The sequence below is a fragment of the Rhinopithecus roxellana genome, chromosome 5 (assembly GCF_007565055.1).
Source record: "Rhinopithecus roxellana isolate Shanxi Qingling chromosome 5, ASM756505v1, whole genome shotgun sequence".
NCBI classification, from domain to species: domain Eukaryota; kingdom Metazoa; phylum Chordata; class Mammalia; order Primates; family Cercopithecidae; genus Rhinopithecus; species Rhinopithecus roxellana.
The window spans coordinates 155,339,284-155,356,190 of NC_044553.1; the positions used below are offsets into that span (position 1 = coordinate 155,339,284).

The following is a 16,907-nucleotide window of genomic DNA, read 5'->3' on the forward strand; positions in this document are numbered from 1 at the left end:
TGATTGGGCAGAATAATACTAATACTATCTGCTATTTATTGAGCACCAACTAAGTTTAAAGTGCTGTCTATTGATTATTTCATTTAATCCTAACAGAAACAGGAAACTTATTTTACATCCAACTCTCTGCCAACACAATAAATCAAGCTACTAAGAACAGGGCTGTAAACCATATTTCCTAGAAGGCTAGGGAGCAGATGGACGGGGATCGCCCTTTGCTGCTAAGAGACTCCAACTCCCAGGATGCCTTGGGAGCGCTGGACCACAGCTCCCGGCATTCCCGGGGAGGCGCGGGGCTAGCGTAGCCTCCGTCCCGCCCCGCCGCGTTCCCGCTCGTCCCGCCCCTCCCCGTCGCCTCCGAGCCAATGGGAAGGCTCCATACTGCAGGGTGCGAAGGGGCCGGCGCCGCTGCCGAGTTGCGAGTCGGCGAAAGCGGCGGGAAGTTCGTACTGGGCAGAAGGTGACGGGTCTGCGGCTTAGGGTAGGGAGGCCGCAGGCGACACTGCTCGAGGACTCGCGCGCCGAGCTGGGGGCGCGGAGGAGGGCGGCCGGGGGCTGTGCTGGCACTGGGTCTTCCGGGCGGTCTGTGGGTCCGCCGGGGTGCGGAAGGCGCCGTCATCCCCGGCCGCCCAGCCGGACCGCGCTCCGCCGCGTGGCTTCCGCCTGCGCGGGCGTTCACTCTTTGCTTGTCTCGCTCAGGCCCTGCCGGCGATCGCGGGGATGCCTGGACTGGCCAGGCCCGCCCCCATCTGAGCTCTACGTTCTGGACGCGCGTGGTGTCGCGGCCGAGCTCGCAAACGCCGCCTCGGGCCTCGCCGGGAAGCCGGGTCTGTCCGGCGGGGCTCCGGGTGAACACCGCAGGCGAGGCCCCTGCCCCGCGGAGCTCTGTCTAGAAGGGAAACAACACACGCAGCTGCGATGCTTTGCGGATACGGACATGCTGTCTTAGAAACGGGACAGGCAATTGCGGGCTAGAGGAATGGGCGCGAGGCTCTTTAGGTTAGGTGATCCGGGAGGGCATCTCAGAGGATGTGACCTTTGACTTGAGACCTGAGAGGGAAGAGGGAGGCTGACCCCTGAGGATAGCAGCCAGGCCTGGGGACCGCGAGGCCGCCCGTTATTTCCCTGTCACGTCGCGGGGAGGCCCCGTGGTCTTGTACTTGAGGGTCTGTCTGGTGCAAGGCAGTTAGAGCCGCTTGTGGGTTTTGCAGAGGACTTTCGTATCCCGTTTGACAGTTCCTCCTCTGGTCTGTCCCTACCTGGCAGGGTGGCATCCTTTACTGATGCAGCTCCATTCAAGGGCAACGCCTAGTTTTTCCTACCACCGAAATAGTATTTTGGTTCTCGTGTCAAAACTCTTAGGTGATTGAATTAAAACTCGACAGACAGCAGCAGAGTCAGACTATAGGTTCCTGTTGAGGCCACCCATTTTTCTGATGTCCTTTCTTTCGAGTCACCCATTTTTGTTTTCCTTTGTATAGGCTCTTGCCTTCCCTCTCCTGTGTCCCTTTCTTGGAACAACTTGGAAACACCACTTTTGCTACTGGGAGGATGTTTTAGGGAACTGTTGAAGAACCTCATTAATTATTGTGCGTGTGCTTTTCTTTTCTTTTCTTTCTTTTTTTTTTTTTTAAAAAACTGGAATTGCCCATCTGTTGAATCTGAAATTCAAAAGAGTAAAAAAAATGTAGGGCAGCATTTATTTTCAAGAGTTCACAATAAAGGCACCTTTCTTTATGACATGCTGAGCATGATACTTTGGGGGAGAATTTAATCTAGAATTTTGAAGCGTTTTCAGAAGGAAGCAAGGTTTCTTTATATAGTCATTTTATGTAGGTTACGTTTATGTTCTTCAAAATGGCATGTAGTGATTGGAATTAAATTTCTGGGTGGATATTATTATGTTCATCTGTTACCTATAGAAGGGAATGTAACTTAGTCACTTAATAATAGCTTTCTCTGTTGATGCTACCACAGATGGTATTCTCTACATCTCAACATTGCTGATCAGATTCTGTGTTAATACAGTAACACAACTTGAATTTAATAACAATAAACTTGTGTTAGGCGTTACTGTCAATTTAGTTCTGGTATCTAGTACAAATACCAGCTTTATAGTGCAGTGGCTTCTTGTTATGCTCAGTGCTGCAAAAATTATGAGAGGATATTTGTTAAACAAATGAGATAATGGAGTAATGTGTTAAGCATAGAGCCTGGCATATAGTAAGTTAGTAAGTGCCCAGGAAATGGTTATATGGAAAGCTTATGCTAAGTTTTATTCCAGTATGCAAGTGTATATTTTAAAAATAACAGTAATGCATTCAAAATGTTGACAGACCCTAAAATTAAATTTCTTAAAGGAAATAGGCCAGCTTTTTTTTTTAACTTTGAGAACTAATGTGAAATAATAATAAATATATAAGTGAAATGTCCCAGATGTCTAGAAATGAAAAAACAAGATTTTAATTTTGACAGCTATAGTTTTTTTCTTAAAAGCATCCCTAATAAGATATAATGTACTATGATTAGGATTGTGATTTGAAAAATAAAACTTTAAAAATAATTTTGATTTGAAAAATAAAACTTACTTGGAAATGAAGCGAAGCTTTAAGATTTACCTTATATCAAATGAAGGATGTCTCCTGAATTTATGCAAATGTGCAAATGCTTATATCTCCATAGATCAGGCAGTGAGCCTAATGGGAATTAAATGCTGCCTCTTTGTGCGTGTGAGTGAGGCTTTCATGAAAATTGCTCTTGATGGGTTCTGAGAATGGATTGGTAACTGAATAGGACTGGAGAATATTTTTCAGACTGGTAGGATATTTTACATGCTTGCCAGGGTTATTTTTCGGAGAAGGAATGGACTCATTTATTCACCAGAGATCACGTGCCCCCTATTTTGCAAGGAATTGTGCTAGGTGCAAAGTCTATTCTTGCTATTGTAGTGTTTTGCTGAAGCAAGTTTTCTTTGTTTTAAATTAATATGCGTCTGTTTTGTTTTTTTTTTAAACCTTATCTAGCATCCAGCACAGAATAATCCAATAAATGTGTAGGGCACATTTGAAAAACTGTACTATTAATGTTAAAATGTAGAAAATGTTTAATAAAGGTGCAAAATTAATTTAAAAGGGTGATAGAACCCTAATAAAACATTTAGGTAGGTGTTGTAACCAAGATGGAATTTTACCCTAGGATAAGTTTGGCTCCTTTGATGAAAATTCCTGTGAATCTATTTCTCATTGCCGTTATAAAGATGCAGAGAGCTGGGTCCTTTCGGTTTTTTTCCCTTTGGTGCTTGAATGATATTTAAGCACCCAGCATTCCAAAGTTGCTGTTTTGAAGTAATTTCATGCACTTTCCCAATTACTCCTGCTCCATCTCTCCCAATGTTGTCTTAAATCTTTGCACTCAAATTCAAGCACATCCTACTACTCTTGTCCTGAATGACATATGGGCAACACTTTGAAAAAGAAAAGCTCTCTAGAAAATCTAGAGAGGTATGAGCGATGGCCCTTCTCCCATATTAGGAGTTAGATTTTTAGTATTCATCAATAAATACTAATGAGAAGAAACTGCTCTACTTTTACCGACATTCTTCAGGAAATTTATTAAGAATTTTATTAGCCACAGCATCTTTGTCAGCTTGGAAAAATATATGTTTGTGAATCATATTTATTTAGTCTTTAGGTAAGTACATGGATTTTGATGATTCTTTGCAGTTACTCCTATCTCTCTATGGGTCTCTTGCCCATAGGATGGGAACCAGTGCTCTAGGATTTGAAAATTAAGGTAGATACTGTTCACACTGGCAAATATTGAAGATGAATATTAAATGTGTATACTAAAATGTTTATTGGTAAGTCTTATTCATTAAATGGGAAGATACACTAGATGAAGTAATAATTAAATTGCAAGGTAATTTGAGATTTGGGAATGTTCTGTCATACACTTTTAAAGCAAATATTATACTGATAATGGAAGGACACGTGTCTTGTGGAGCTCAGATCAGGAACAATATAGTTGGTCCTCTAGGGGACTAAACATGAGAACTGAAAGTCATTAGGAACACCAGCAGCCCCATTCTACTGTTTCGAGGACCTTATAATTTCTTTCTGTGTATTTTCTTTTCTTTTTGAGGACCGTCTGTCTGGGTGTTTGTATGTCGGCAGATATGTCTGCTCTAGACTTAGATACTTGCTTTAAGAATCCAAAAGAGATTGCATTATCTAATTGTCATTTATATCTAAAATTAAACCATGACTTTAGACATAGCTAAGATAACCATAGCTTTATTTCAGGTTAATTGCTTTTCTTAAACTGTTTATCAAGTAACAGCTAAAGAAAAGTCATCATTTGATGACACTAAGTATTAATGCATTGTGATTGCATTTCACAATATTAAGTGTTAGAACTGTTAGACCTTAAGTCTTTATAGATTGTGTCTGGAAAACATAGGGAAAGAAACGTTTACCGTTTCTACTGTAGTCTTTAGAGTTGCTTTTTTCACACTTTATTGCAGTTTACTATATAATTTGGCAACAGCTATCAACATAGAGATTATATGTAATTACAGTGTACCCTGGAACAACTCAGGGGTTGGGAGTGCTGACCCCCACGCAGTTGAAAAATCCATGTATAAGCTTTGACTCCTCAAAAGCACAACCACTCAGCCTGTTGACCAGAAGCCCTACCAATAGCATAAACAATTGATTAACGCATATTTGTATGTTATATGTACTATATGCTATATTCTTACAATACAATAAGCTAGAGAAAATAAAATGTTATTAAGAAAACCCTAAGAAAGAGAAAATATATTTCTTGTTCATGAAGCGGAAGTGGGCCATCTTAAAGGTCTTCGTCGTCATTGTCTTGGTGTTGAGTAGGTTCAGGAGGAACAACAAGAGGAGAGGTTGGTTTTGCTGTCTTGGAGTGGCACAGGCAGGAGAAAATCTGTGTATAAGTGGACCTGCACAGTTCACACTCATGTTCAAGGGTCAGCTGTATACATTTTTTTCTTAGAGGTAATAAAACAAATCTGTTATTTGGGAATCAGGAAAAAAGTTCTAAGATTCATTTTTTAATAAGTTCAGATTATAACATTTAAGAAGTTTAATCTTGTTTTTTCAGACTTGCAGAAAATACTTTAGAAATGCTGATTGTAAAATTTATCTTTCATATGTTGCTGGTAGGAATCTAAAATGATTGCTGGAAATTAGTTTGGCAATTTCTCAAAAAGTTAAACATACACTTGACACACAATCCAGCAGTTGCACTCCTGAGCCTTTATCCTAGAGAAATGAAAACTTACGTTCACAAAAAAACCTGTACATGAATGCTCGTAGCAGCCTTGTTTATAGTAGCTAAAAATCAGAAACAACTCACATGTCCTTCAATGGGTGAATGGTTAAGTAAAATGTGATAGTCTTGCGGTAGAACACCACCATCAAAAAAAGAAACAAACTTGGTACATGCAACAACTTGGATGGAGTTTAAGGGCATTGTATTGAGTGGAAAATGCCAGTCTCAGGTTGTATGATTCCGTTTATATAGCATGCTCAAAATGATAGAATTATAGAAATGGAGAACAGACCGGTTTTGCTGGGGTTAGGGCTGACTTTCTTTGAGATGATACAACAGTTCAGTGTCTTGTTTGTGGTGATGGTTACATGAATCTGTACATATGACACAATGTCCTAGAATTAGACACACAAAAGAATGTAAAAGCTGACATTTCAATAATTAGTTCAATGATGAATATTGTATTAGTGTCACTTTCCTGCTTTTGATAATTGTACAGTGCTTGTCCATTTTTTGACTGTATCACATTTAACCATTTACCCATGGAAGGCCATGTGGGTTGTTTCTGGTTTTTGGTGATTGCAGATAAAGCTGCTATGAACATTAATGTACAGGTTGGTGTGTGACTGTAAGTTTTAATTGTTCTAGAATAAATGCCGAGAAGTGCAACTGTTGGGTCATATAATGATGAAATCTTGAGCCCTCTTACTCTGTCCCAGGTGGGATGTGAATCATCCCTTTGTCCACCGTGTCCACACTGTATATACCACCCACCAGCTAGTTAGTCACTCTTGGTTATCAGATTGACTGTCTGGTATCTTGGTGCTTGTGTTCAAGAATCCCTTATTTTACTTAGTAATGACCCGAAGTGCAAGACTAGTGATGCTGGCTTTTTTTTTTTTTTTTTTTTTGAGACAAGTCTCGATCTAGTCCCCCAGGCTGGAGTGCAATGGTGTGATCTCAGCTCACTGCAACCTCCGCCTCCCAGGCTCAAGCGATTCTCTTGCCTCAGCCTTCCTAGTAACTGGGATCACAGGCGCCTGCCGCCATGCCTGGCTAATTTTTGTGTTTTTAGGAGAGACAGGGTTTCACCATGTTGGCCAGGCTAGTCTCGAACTCCTGACCTCAGGTGATCCGCCTGCCTCGGCCTCCCAAAGTGCTAGGATTGTAGGAGTGAGCCACCGTGCCCGGCTGCTGGCCTATTGTTATAATTACTTTAAGTATTGTTGTAAATCTCTTAACTGCCTCTAATTTATAAATTAAGCTTTATCGTATGTATATCTAATGTATATATAGGAAAAAGCATATTTATGTGGGGTTTGATACTCTCCATACTCTCCATCGTTTAAGGTATCCACTGAGGGCTTTGGAATGTATCCCTCACAGATGAAGTGGGGGCTACTGTATTTGAGAGAGAGTTTCTCCACATCCTTACTACCATTTAGTATCGGTGATATTTTTTGTGTGTACTGGTATCTCCTCATGGCTTTAATTTTCATCCTAATGGCTGATGATTTCATGTGCTTATTTACCATTTATGTTTTTTTTTTTTTTTTTTTTTGGTGATTTGTCTGTTCAGACCTTTCACCTGTTTTGTGATTGGTTTGTTTTCTTACTGATTTTAGAGCATTCTTTATATGTTGTGTATACAAATCCTTTGCCAAATATATGATTTGTAAATATATTCTCTTGGTCTCTGGCTTGTCTTTTCATTCTCTTCTAGTGTCTTTAGCATCTAAAAAGTTTTAAATTTTGATAAAGTCTAACTTCTCAATATATGGATCGTGTTTTTAGTGCCTTTCTTAGAACTCTCTGCCTAACTCTAGGTCAGGATGATGTTCTCTTTTTCTTCTAAGTGTTTTACCCGTATATGTCTTACATTTAGATCCTTTTTGGTTTCATTTTTGCACAGGATGTGAGATTTAGATCTTGGTACATTTTTCTTTTCCTTTTGTCTATGGATGTCCAGTTGTTCCAAAACCATTTGTTGAAAAGCCTACCCTTTCTCCATTGAATAAGTTTTAAAAATCAAAATCACTTGGCCATATACTGTAAATTAGATATCAAAACAAAGACTGGAAGAAATGAATGAGCAATTAAGTATGAATAAATACAGGTTTATTGAAGGTATAACATGGCTGGAGTCTGGAAAAAGTGGGCAAACATTTTAGAGAATAACATGGGCAAAGATCTGTTCTAGAGAAAATAAGTAAGAACTGGCCATTTTGGGGAGTTATGCAAGTGAAGGGAAGTAGAGAAGTAAAGGAAGAATCATTGGTTCATGAAAAAGAAAGAGTGTATAAACTTCTGGCTAGATTGAAGCATTTGTAGTCAGTTTCATTGGCCATTAGGAGGGTGCTGTATATTCTTAAGCAGGAAAATGGTATGATAGAAATGGTATTAAAGAGAAGTTGTTTTAGGACGATTTTTGGCGGTGATACGTTGGTAGGAAGAATGGAATATAATCATGACCCTTGACTTACTACTTTGTATTACAAATATCTGCCAGAAAGCTAAAAAAGTGGTGTTATTTCAGAATGTTATAAATTCCTAGTATTTTCTAGAAGGCAGTGGTAGATTTCAAAGTTTGCTACTGTCCTCAGTGATGGATATGGAGAAGTCTGCAGGACTTCCAAACTGTTTCATATTTATGCTACTGTTATTAAGTTATACATGTGGGAAAAAGAGTAGTTTCCATTGGCTTATTGTTGATGTGGGTGACATTTCTTACCAGGCCTGAAAAGAGTCCAAGAGTTGAGCAACTGAAATGATAAAAACATAAAGAGTTCATAAATCTGTCCAATGAGGAAAAGTTAATGGGATCAGATTTATTTATCATGGCAAAGAGGAGACTCAGGGGTTATTAGATCAGTATGTCCTGATACTTGTATGTGAAGAACTATACAGAAAATGATGGTGACCAGCTGTTCTTCAAAATCCTGAGGACTGTATAAGAACAAATGGCTCAAATTGCAGCTTTAAGGTTTTGGTCTTAGGGAAGAATTTCCAGACAGTAAGGACATGTATTTCATGTGAGATATCAAAGGATACACTAGAAACCTAGATGTAGTATAGGAACATTTTGCTTATAGTCGGGGGGATGTGAAAGATGGCAGATCTGTGTGTTTGCCCTTGAGTCCTGTTAAATTCATGAGTGAAAGTACTCACTTTCCATTTTGTTAGTGCCTGCTTCAGTTCTTGGTTTCTTTCTCCCGGCAAATTATACCCTTCCCCTCCCCCACCATTTATCTGTGGGGATCTCATTTGGTTTCTGCTTTCTTTTGTGCATTTAAAAGATTATCATGGCTGTAGATTGGACTTAAGTCATTTTAAAAACAATCAGTCGACAAATAGAACCTGTATAGTGTCGAACTACTAGAAATCAATGCATTTCTGTTCCTAATTAGAACATGGAAAAATGTATCATCCCATTAAGAAAAAAATCATTGCTGACTTGTTGGGCCAAGGATTTTACAGTGTAAGAGGTTACCATTGACACGTGTTAATGAAAGAAGGGCAGTGTTAAAAGCTTTCATGCAACAACTCAAATGTTTTTAAAGTACCTTTTCTGTTTGATTTAACTTCCTTATTCTGATTCTTTTCTACTTGTCTAGATCTTTTTTCCACTGAAATGTTGAGATTGACCAAGAATATTTCACTTGTGATTGCAGCCCTTCAGTATTATCACAGAGATTTTTTTTTTTTCTGCAGAAGAGCAAGCTCTTATAGTGCTGTGCAAGCTGCCCATTTAAAACTATCATTGCTTGGCACCTATGCCCTAGTGACAGTTTGACCAACATGTGAGCAGGCAAACTGCCATCCTGACAGATGGGCGTGAGTATAGGCAGCCAAGAAACCATGTATCTGCATCTAGTGTATTTGTTAAGGGCAGGATTCCCAGTCGGGGATGTTCAAACGTCTGTCCATCCTGAGCTTTCACGCCTATGGATAAAGGGATGTCATCATTAATCCCAGCTTCTATGGGTATATAAGAGCTTCTTGGCTCTTACAGAAGTAGGCAATTGGGGACAATCAGGATAATTGTTCTCTTCTTCATCACAGGACTACTTCAAATAATCCTTTCCTCTTTCTCCTAGCCAGCTAGGTTTACAGTGAGTACAAACCTGTTCAGACATTGTCCTGATACTTGTGGAATATGTGCTTGCTCATTTCTTTTCCAGAGTTTGAAAGCTTTGAAAGTTATTTGATGTTTATGCTTTGGACAGTGACATATAAAATTGGATCAGGTAGATCTAGTTCAAACATTGACTGCTGTGTGACATTAGAGCAATTCAATTTAGCATCAAATCAAGGTAAAGTAATACCTATCTTAGAGTTGTTGAGAGAATTAACTGCAAAATGTATACATGAGTCATTTGGTGTAATGTCTGGCCCACAGTAAGTGTTCAATAAATGTTTGTCATCATCATCATTTTCACTTTAATATATCTGAAGATATTTTTTTCTGGAGAGGTATCTGAAACAGAAAACTTTTTTCAATTCACTCTCACTTCCCATCATCCTCCCTCCCTCCCTCCCTCCCTCCCTCCCTCCTTCCTTCCTTCCTTCCTTCCTTCCTTCTCGCTCTGTCAACCAGGCTGAAGTGCAGTGGTGTGATCATAGCTCACTGCCACCTTGATTTCCTGGGCGCAAATGATCCTCCTCCTGAGTAGCTAGAATGACAAGCCACCATTCCTGGCCCACCATTCTTGTGACATCATCACATGGTCTGGTCTATAATGAAATGCCTCCAATGACAGAGAACTCACTACCTCTAGGGCAGAATTTCTCAACCATGGGACTGTTGACATTTTACATGGGTCGTTGTTTGTTCTCTGCACTGTGGGATGTTTAGTAGCATCTCTGGCTACAGAGACAAAATCATCTCGGGTTGAGAACCATTGCTCTAGAGACAGCATATCCTATTTTTATTAAAGTTTTGACCGTTAGAGGGTTCTTTCTTACACTGAGTGGAAGTCTACTTGTTTCTTCTACTCACTTCTGCCTTTTGGAGAAATGTAGAACAGGCTGAATCCCTCTTCCACGTAATATCCTTTCAAATATGTGAAAATAGTCATCAAGTATTCTCAGTCTTTTTGGTTTGAAACATCTCCAGTTCATTAGCTATTCCTTACATGGCATGGTTTCATGTCAGTTTACCACATTGGTGGCTTTCCTCTTTTTAAAGAAATTTCATTTTAAACTGTAGTGCTTTGAATTGAATTCTGTGCTCCAGACATGGCTTGATACGTGAGAAATAGAGTTGTATCTCTTGTTCTAGATATAACACTTTTCTTCTGTGAGTTAAGGGAAGATATCACCTTCCTTCTTCTACATACTATATTATTAGTATTGGCTATATCATTTTGTGACCACATCATACATTGAACATAAAGTTGAATAAAATCCCTGCATCTATCTAAGCTATGTCTTTTCATCCTGTTTGTATGCATTAGTTTTGGGGTCCAACCATGGGAGCGTATGTTTGTATCGTTAATTTTCTTTTTATTGAATTTAGCTAACTGCAACTTTTAAAGATATTTTGCAATCCTAATTCTTGGTTTAATTGGAAGCTTCTAGCCTAAAAGAACATGTATGTGATGATGCTATGCACCGAGACTGGAAATACAAGAGAAAGAAGTCTCTCTCTCTCTCTCTCTCTGTGTGTGTGTGTGAAAAGAGATTGAGTATGGAAGCCTGGGTAATACCAATATTAAGAGGCAGCTGGGACAGAAAGGAAGTAAGAAAGGAGACCAAGAAGTGGTGGTCAAAAAGTTAGGATGAAAATAATAGGAGTGTCTTGTAATGCTGGAGTGACTCTGTGTTAGATACTGTGGTAGATACTTGAATAAAAAATGAATAAGACATGGTCCCTGCTTTCTGCCCTGTTTTTGTTTAATTGTTCAGTTTGTGTAACTGCCTGGTCAGTCATTCCTCGAGACTTGGAAGTCATCCTTTATTTCTCCCTCATATCCTTGCCTCTTTGGGTTACCAAGTTCCACTGATTAAAATAAATTTTTTGAAGTGTAACAAAAAGGTGCACAAGCATCAAGCTCAATGATTTTTAAAGTTTTACAAAGTGAACACCCTGTAATCACCACTACCCAGATCAAGGTATTCATTTTCTAGCACCCCAGAAGCCCAGATTATGTGAGGATATCTTGCAGACAGTAGTTACTCCCACCCAAGGTAACCACGATTCTGACTTACATAACTATAGTTTTACCTGGTTTTGAACTCATGTGTAAATGGAATAATGCCTTCTGGACTTTTTTTTTTTTTTTTTGCCTGACTTCTTTTACTCAATGTTGTATCTGAGATTCATTCATGTTGTTGCATGTAGTTTGTTATATTTAAAAATAGCTCTATAGTTGTGGTTATCTATCCCTACATAATACACTAGTTTTGATTATTGGTTATTGCATAACACACCACTCCAAACTTAGTGGTATAAAATAACAGCCATTTTATTATGCTCATGGATTCTGTGGATTGGGAATTTGGTGGTTATGGCTTATCACTGCCCTATAATGGTTGGGGTCTAGAATCATTTAGAGGCTTCTCCACTCACGTGTATGGTACCTTGACTGGAAAGTCTAGAAGGCTAGGATCATCTGATACTATTGACCAAACCTATATGTGGGGTCAGGAGGTTTTGGATTTTCACAGCATGTTGGCTGCGTGTCCAGAGGAAGCTTCCTGAGAGTGGCTTATCTTCAGAAGTCATATAATCTCACCTCCACCATATTCTCTTGCTTGACAAAGACACAGCCTGCCTGGATTGAAGGGGAGGGGACATAGACCTCATATCTTTATGAGAGGTGTGTCAAAGAATTTGTGGTCATTTTTTAAAACTACCACAAATTACATAGCAAAATTCATTTATTCATTCTATTTTAGGTATTTGAATGGTTTCTGTTTTGAGGCAATTATGAACAATGTTGCTATAATCATATACATATGTATATGTATGTATCCTTTGGCATACTTATATATTCATTTTGGTTGGGTATATATGTAGGAGTAGAATTCCTGGTCAAAATGTATATGCATGTAGCTATATTTCTTTTTCTTTTTCTGAAACGAAGTCTCACGTTGTCACCCAGGCTGGAGTGCAGTGGTGTGATCTTGGCTCACTGCAGCCTCTGCCTCCCAGGTTCAAGTGATTCTCCTGCCTCAGTCTCATGAATAGCTGGGATTACAGGTGCCTGCCACCAGGCCTGGCTCATTTTTGTACTTTTAGTAGAGATGGGGTTTCTCCATGTTGCCCAGACTGGTCTCCAACTCCTGACCTCAAGTGATCCACTTACTTTGGCCTCCCTAAGTGCTGGGGTTACAGGCGTAAACCACTGCACCTGGCCACGTGTCTGATTTTAATAGACACTGCCAAACTGTTTTTCATCCTTGTTGTACCTATTTATACTTTTACCAACATATGAAAGTTCCAGTTACTCTGCAGCCTTGCTTCCCTTGATATTGTCAGTTAAATACTACAAAAAAATTAATCACTAGTGGCTGTATAGAAGATCTCAGTGTGGTTTTCATGGGCATGTCTCTAATGACTGATAATTTGAGTACTTCTTTATATGCTTGTTGGCCATTTGGATACCCTCTGTTATAAAGTTCCTCTTCAAGTCTTTTGTCCATTTTAAACAGATTGGATTGTCTTTTTTCTTATTGAAATGTGGAGTTTATAAGGTATCTGGATTTGAATCCTTTGTCGAATATGTGAATTATAAAAATATCTTCCTGTCTTACAGCTTGTCATTTCACTTGTAATGTGTTTTTGATGAACTGGAATTCTAAATTTTAATCAATTCCAATGTATCCATCTTTTCCTGTATGGGTAGTGTTTTTTTGTGTTTAAGAAGTTTTTGCTACTCCAGGGCGATGAAGCTATTTTCTTATGTTATCTTCTGGAAGCTTTAGTATTTTGCCTTTCAGATTTAGGTCAAAGTCCCCAGGAATTTGTTTGTGTGTTGTGAGGTAGGGATCAAGGCTTCTTTTTCTTTTTTCATATGGTAATCTATACACGTAGTAGCAGGTGGCATTGGGTCTGGTGGGCACAAGCCTGGGAGTTAGGATTCCAGTATTCTCCACCTTAGGTTATCTTTAATGAGCCTTCGGCACTTGGGCATATTCTTAAATCCCTCTTGACTCAGCTTCATTTGTGAAATGAAGGATTTAAATTGAATGTTTTCTGATTTTCATTCTGACTGTGGTTTGCTAGATCTCTACCTACTTTTGTAGTTGTATTGAGGCTTGTTAGAATCTTTTTATATCTGGATTCTGTTATCTAAAATATTCATAACATCTCCCAGCTTTATGTTGTCCCCAGTTCGAATATGCCATCTAGAACTTAGCTGCTGCTGAAAGATAGTTTTGTTGATCACGTAGGCAAGTCCAAGATCACCTGTTCTTCTGATTTTTTTATTTTTTATTTTTTTGAGATGGAGTCTCACTCTGTTGCCTGGGCTGGAGTGCAGTGGCGTTATCTCAGCTCATTGCAACCTCTGCCTCCTGGGTTCAAGCAGTTCTCCCACCTCAGCCTCCCAAGTAGCTGGGATTACAGGCGCATGCCACCACGCCCAGCTAATTTTTTGTATTTATAGTAGAGACGGGGTCTCACCATGTTGGCCAGGCTGGTCTTGAACTCCTGACCTCAAATGATCCACCCACCTTGGCCTCCCAAAGTGCTGAGATTACAGGCGTGAGCCACCGCGCCCGGCCTCTGATCTTACTAGTATAGTATACTCTGTCCCTTGCCAGGAGCTCATCATGCTTTCTTTAGTAAGTCATGGTACAGGACACCAATTCCATTTAAAAAAAAATTAGCTATCTCCTACAGAAAGGAGCAGATTCCATTTTTGAAAGTCATCTGCACATACTATTCATCTTACTTGTCCCTTCAGTTTTGTACTTGAACTTTTAATAATCACATACACAGCATAGAGTTTCATGAATCAGCAGAAGTCATTCAAGATCAGTGAGTTGTAGTCTCGGCAAATTCTGTCTTCCATCTTGGAAAGTGGCATACATTCCAAATTACTATATCAGGTTTATGTAATATGTTTGTGTCTCTAAGAAGAGTGAGTCAGGAACAACCCTGCATGACAGAACAGAAAATCTATCATTTGCTGGTTTCTTTGTGTTCTTAGTGGCCTGCTTTGAGGTGCTTTTAACCCTTCTTTGAAAAGATCTAGTTTGGTTTCCACAGAATGCTATAATCAATTGTAGCTATTCTTTGTTATCCTTATTATCACATTGTTCCTCTCATTAACCCCCTTTTTAAAAATCAAACAGCTTTAGTGAGATATAATTTATGTACCATACAATTCATTCATTAAAAGGTATAATTCAGTAGTTTTTAGTGTATGCACAGGACTGTAACCATCACCATAATCTAATTTTAGAATGCTTTCATCAGTGCTAAAAGAAACCCCCTACTCATTAACAGTCATTTTCCATTCCCTATCCGATCCCTAAGAAACCACAAATCGTTTTGTCTGTAAATTTATCAATTCTGGAAATTTTACATAACTGGAATCATACAATATATAGTCTTTTGTGACTGGTTTCTTAACATATATTCAGGGTTCATCCCTGTTGTACATGTGTTAATACTTTGTTTCTTTTTATTGCTGAATAATATTCCATTGTATAGATGTACCATATTTGATTTATCCATTCATCAGTTGAAAGACTTTGGGGTTGCTTTTACTGTTTGACTGTTATGAATAGTGCTGCTATGGACATTTATGTACAAGTTGTGTGGATATGTGTTTTCATTTCTCTTGAGTTTGCCTAGGTAATTCTTTTAAGTTTTTTAGGGACTACCAAACTTCCCCAAAGTGGCTATACTGTTTTATGTTCTTACTAACAATATGTAAGGATTCAGATCTCTCTAGATCCTACCAAAACTTGTTACTGTCTTTTTGTTTATATACATCCTAGTGGGTAGGACGTGGTATCTCCTTGTGGTCTTGACTTTCATTTCCCTAACAGCTAATGGTGTTGCACATCTTTTTGTTTGCTTGTTGGCCATTTGTTTATCTGTTTTGGAGAAATGTCTGACCAAATCCTTTACCCATTTTTAAATTGGCTTAGTTGTCTTTTTGAGTTCATTAACCTTTTAATGTTCACTCTGATTTATTTTTAACTCAAAATGTTTTTTCTTTTTCTTCCATTTTGTTCAGAGACTCTTCCTTCTGTATTAAGCAGGATGGTTAAGAGGGTTTTCAAGCCCTTTTACATTTTCTTGGCAACAGGTTCCATTAGCAGCATACATACATGTGGATTACCTTAGACTGAAAAATGTACATCTACTGGTTATTGGAATAGATCATTTGTGGTTCATACTGGTTATATTAATAAACTGAACTCTGCTCCTTTCCCTACAAACCAGGGGGTAAAATGCCTGGCTTTGACTTTAATCCAAGCCTTTCATTTTACAGGTAAGGAAAAAAAAAACCTGGAGAAGTTGGGTCTCAAGGTCTTAAGTTCCCAACAGGTAGACCTGGACCATGACTTTAATTCAGCCCATTCTTAAGAACTATCAGTTGGTTTCACATCATGTGGCAGATACGTCAGAATGAAGGGATACCATGGTAAGACAGGGTCCCTGATTTGGAGATCCTCACAAACTGTGTCACAAGAGATTGACATATACACAACTAATGGTTATACAGTATCACAATTGCTGTGAGTTGTGTACAAGGGTGTATAGTCAGTCCAGTGCTCTTAACACTCCTCGGTGCTGACTGGGATTTTTGCCTTACTTTCTTTTGCATATAGGCGGAATTAGATTCTTGAGTAGTTGATTTTGTTTGGGTCAATTAGTAAGAAATGATAACACAAATGCCATCATTCGAACCCTGAGATTACAGAAGAAACAGACTTTAGAATCTTCAGGGTTTTGGACTAGAATCTAGAAGATAGTCTCATTAAGTGCACCATTATTATATATGTATTTTTTTTTTAGCTTTTTTCATATGTTCTTCAGTGGCTTATACATCAAGTTTTTTTCAACTGAATTTGTGTTAGTGTATTAAAAAAAACTAAAAACTTTTCTGAAGATGTTTTATTTACATCAGTGATTTATTTCATTACTTTTGTCCTTTGGATTTTTGGAAGTCATATTTCTTTTCACTTGACAGAGTTAGGCCATGGGATATGTATTTATAGTAAGATGTAAGTATGTTTCGGTTTGATCTTTTATACTATTTTATGGCATTTATATTTATGGCTATGTTATTAGTCACTAAAGCAAATGTTTTTCCACCTTAAGACTTCTTGTTTTGCACATGATTTATTCTGCAGTATGTGCTCTCTTTTAATTAGCAAAAGGCATTTTTACAAAAATTACACTTTCCTTGCAACTTACTGGTTGTAAGGCCATGGACAAATTATTTAATTTCCCTTATCCTTGGTTTCCTTATATAATGATACAGTCAGTATCATTACACCTTTGTTTTATGGTTATCGTAAGAATTAGAGATGATGTGTTTAAATTACCCAGCATATAGCTTGCCACATAGATGCTTGAATATTGATGGCATTAATTGTAATATATTAGTTCATTTATACATAAGAGCTATAAATTC

The 16,907-nt window shown here is 38.6% G+C and overlaps 1 protein-coding gene across 4 annotated transcripts in view; it reads left to right on the top strand.

Annotated features, from left to right (window-relative positions):
* Positions 1-337: 337 nt before the first annotated feature.
* The window catches only part of VRK1 (VRK serine/threonine kinase 1), an 85,657-nt gene continuing 69,087 nt past the window's right edge, over positions 338-16,907 (top strand). For 2 of the 4 annotated variants that reach the window (XM_030931177.1, XM_010353677.2), the window contains exon 1: positions 338-481. The gene's annotated coding sequence lies outside the window, so the exon portion shown is untranslated. Of the gene's footprint in view, positions 482-744; positions 1,000-16,907 lie in introns of those variants that run through there. The other 2 variants (XM_030931175.1, XM_030931176.1) reach the window with 2 other exon arrangements.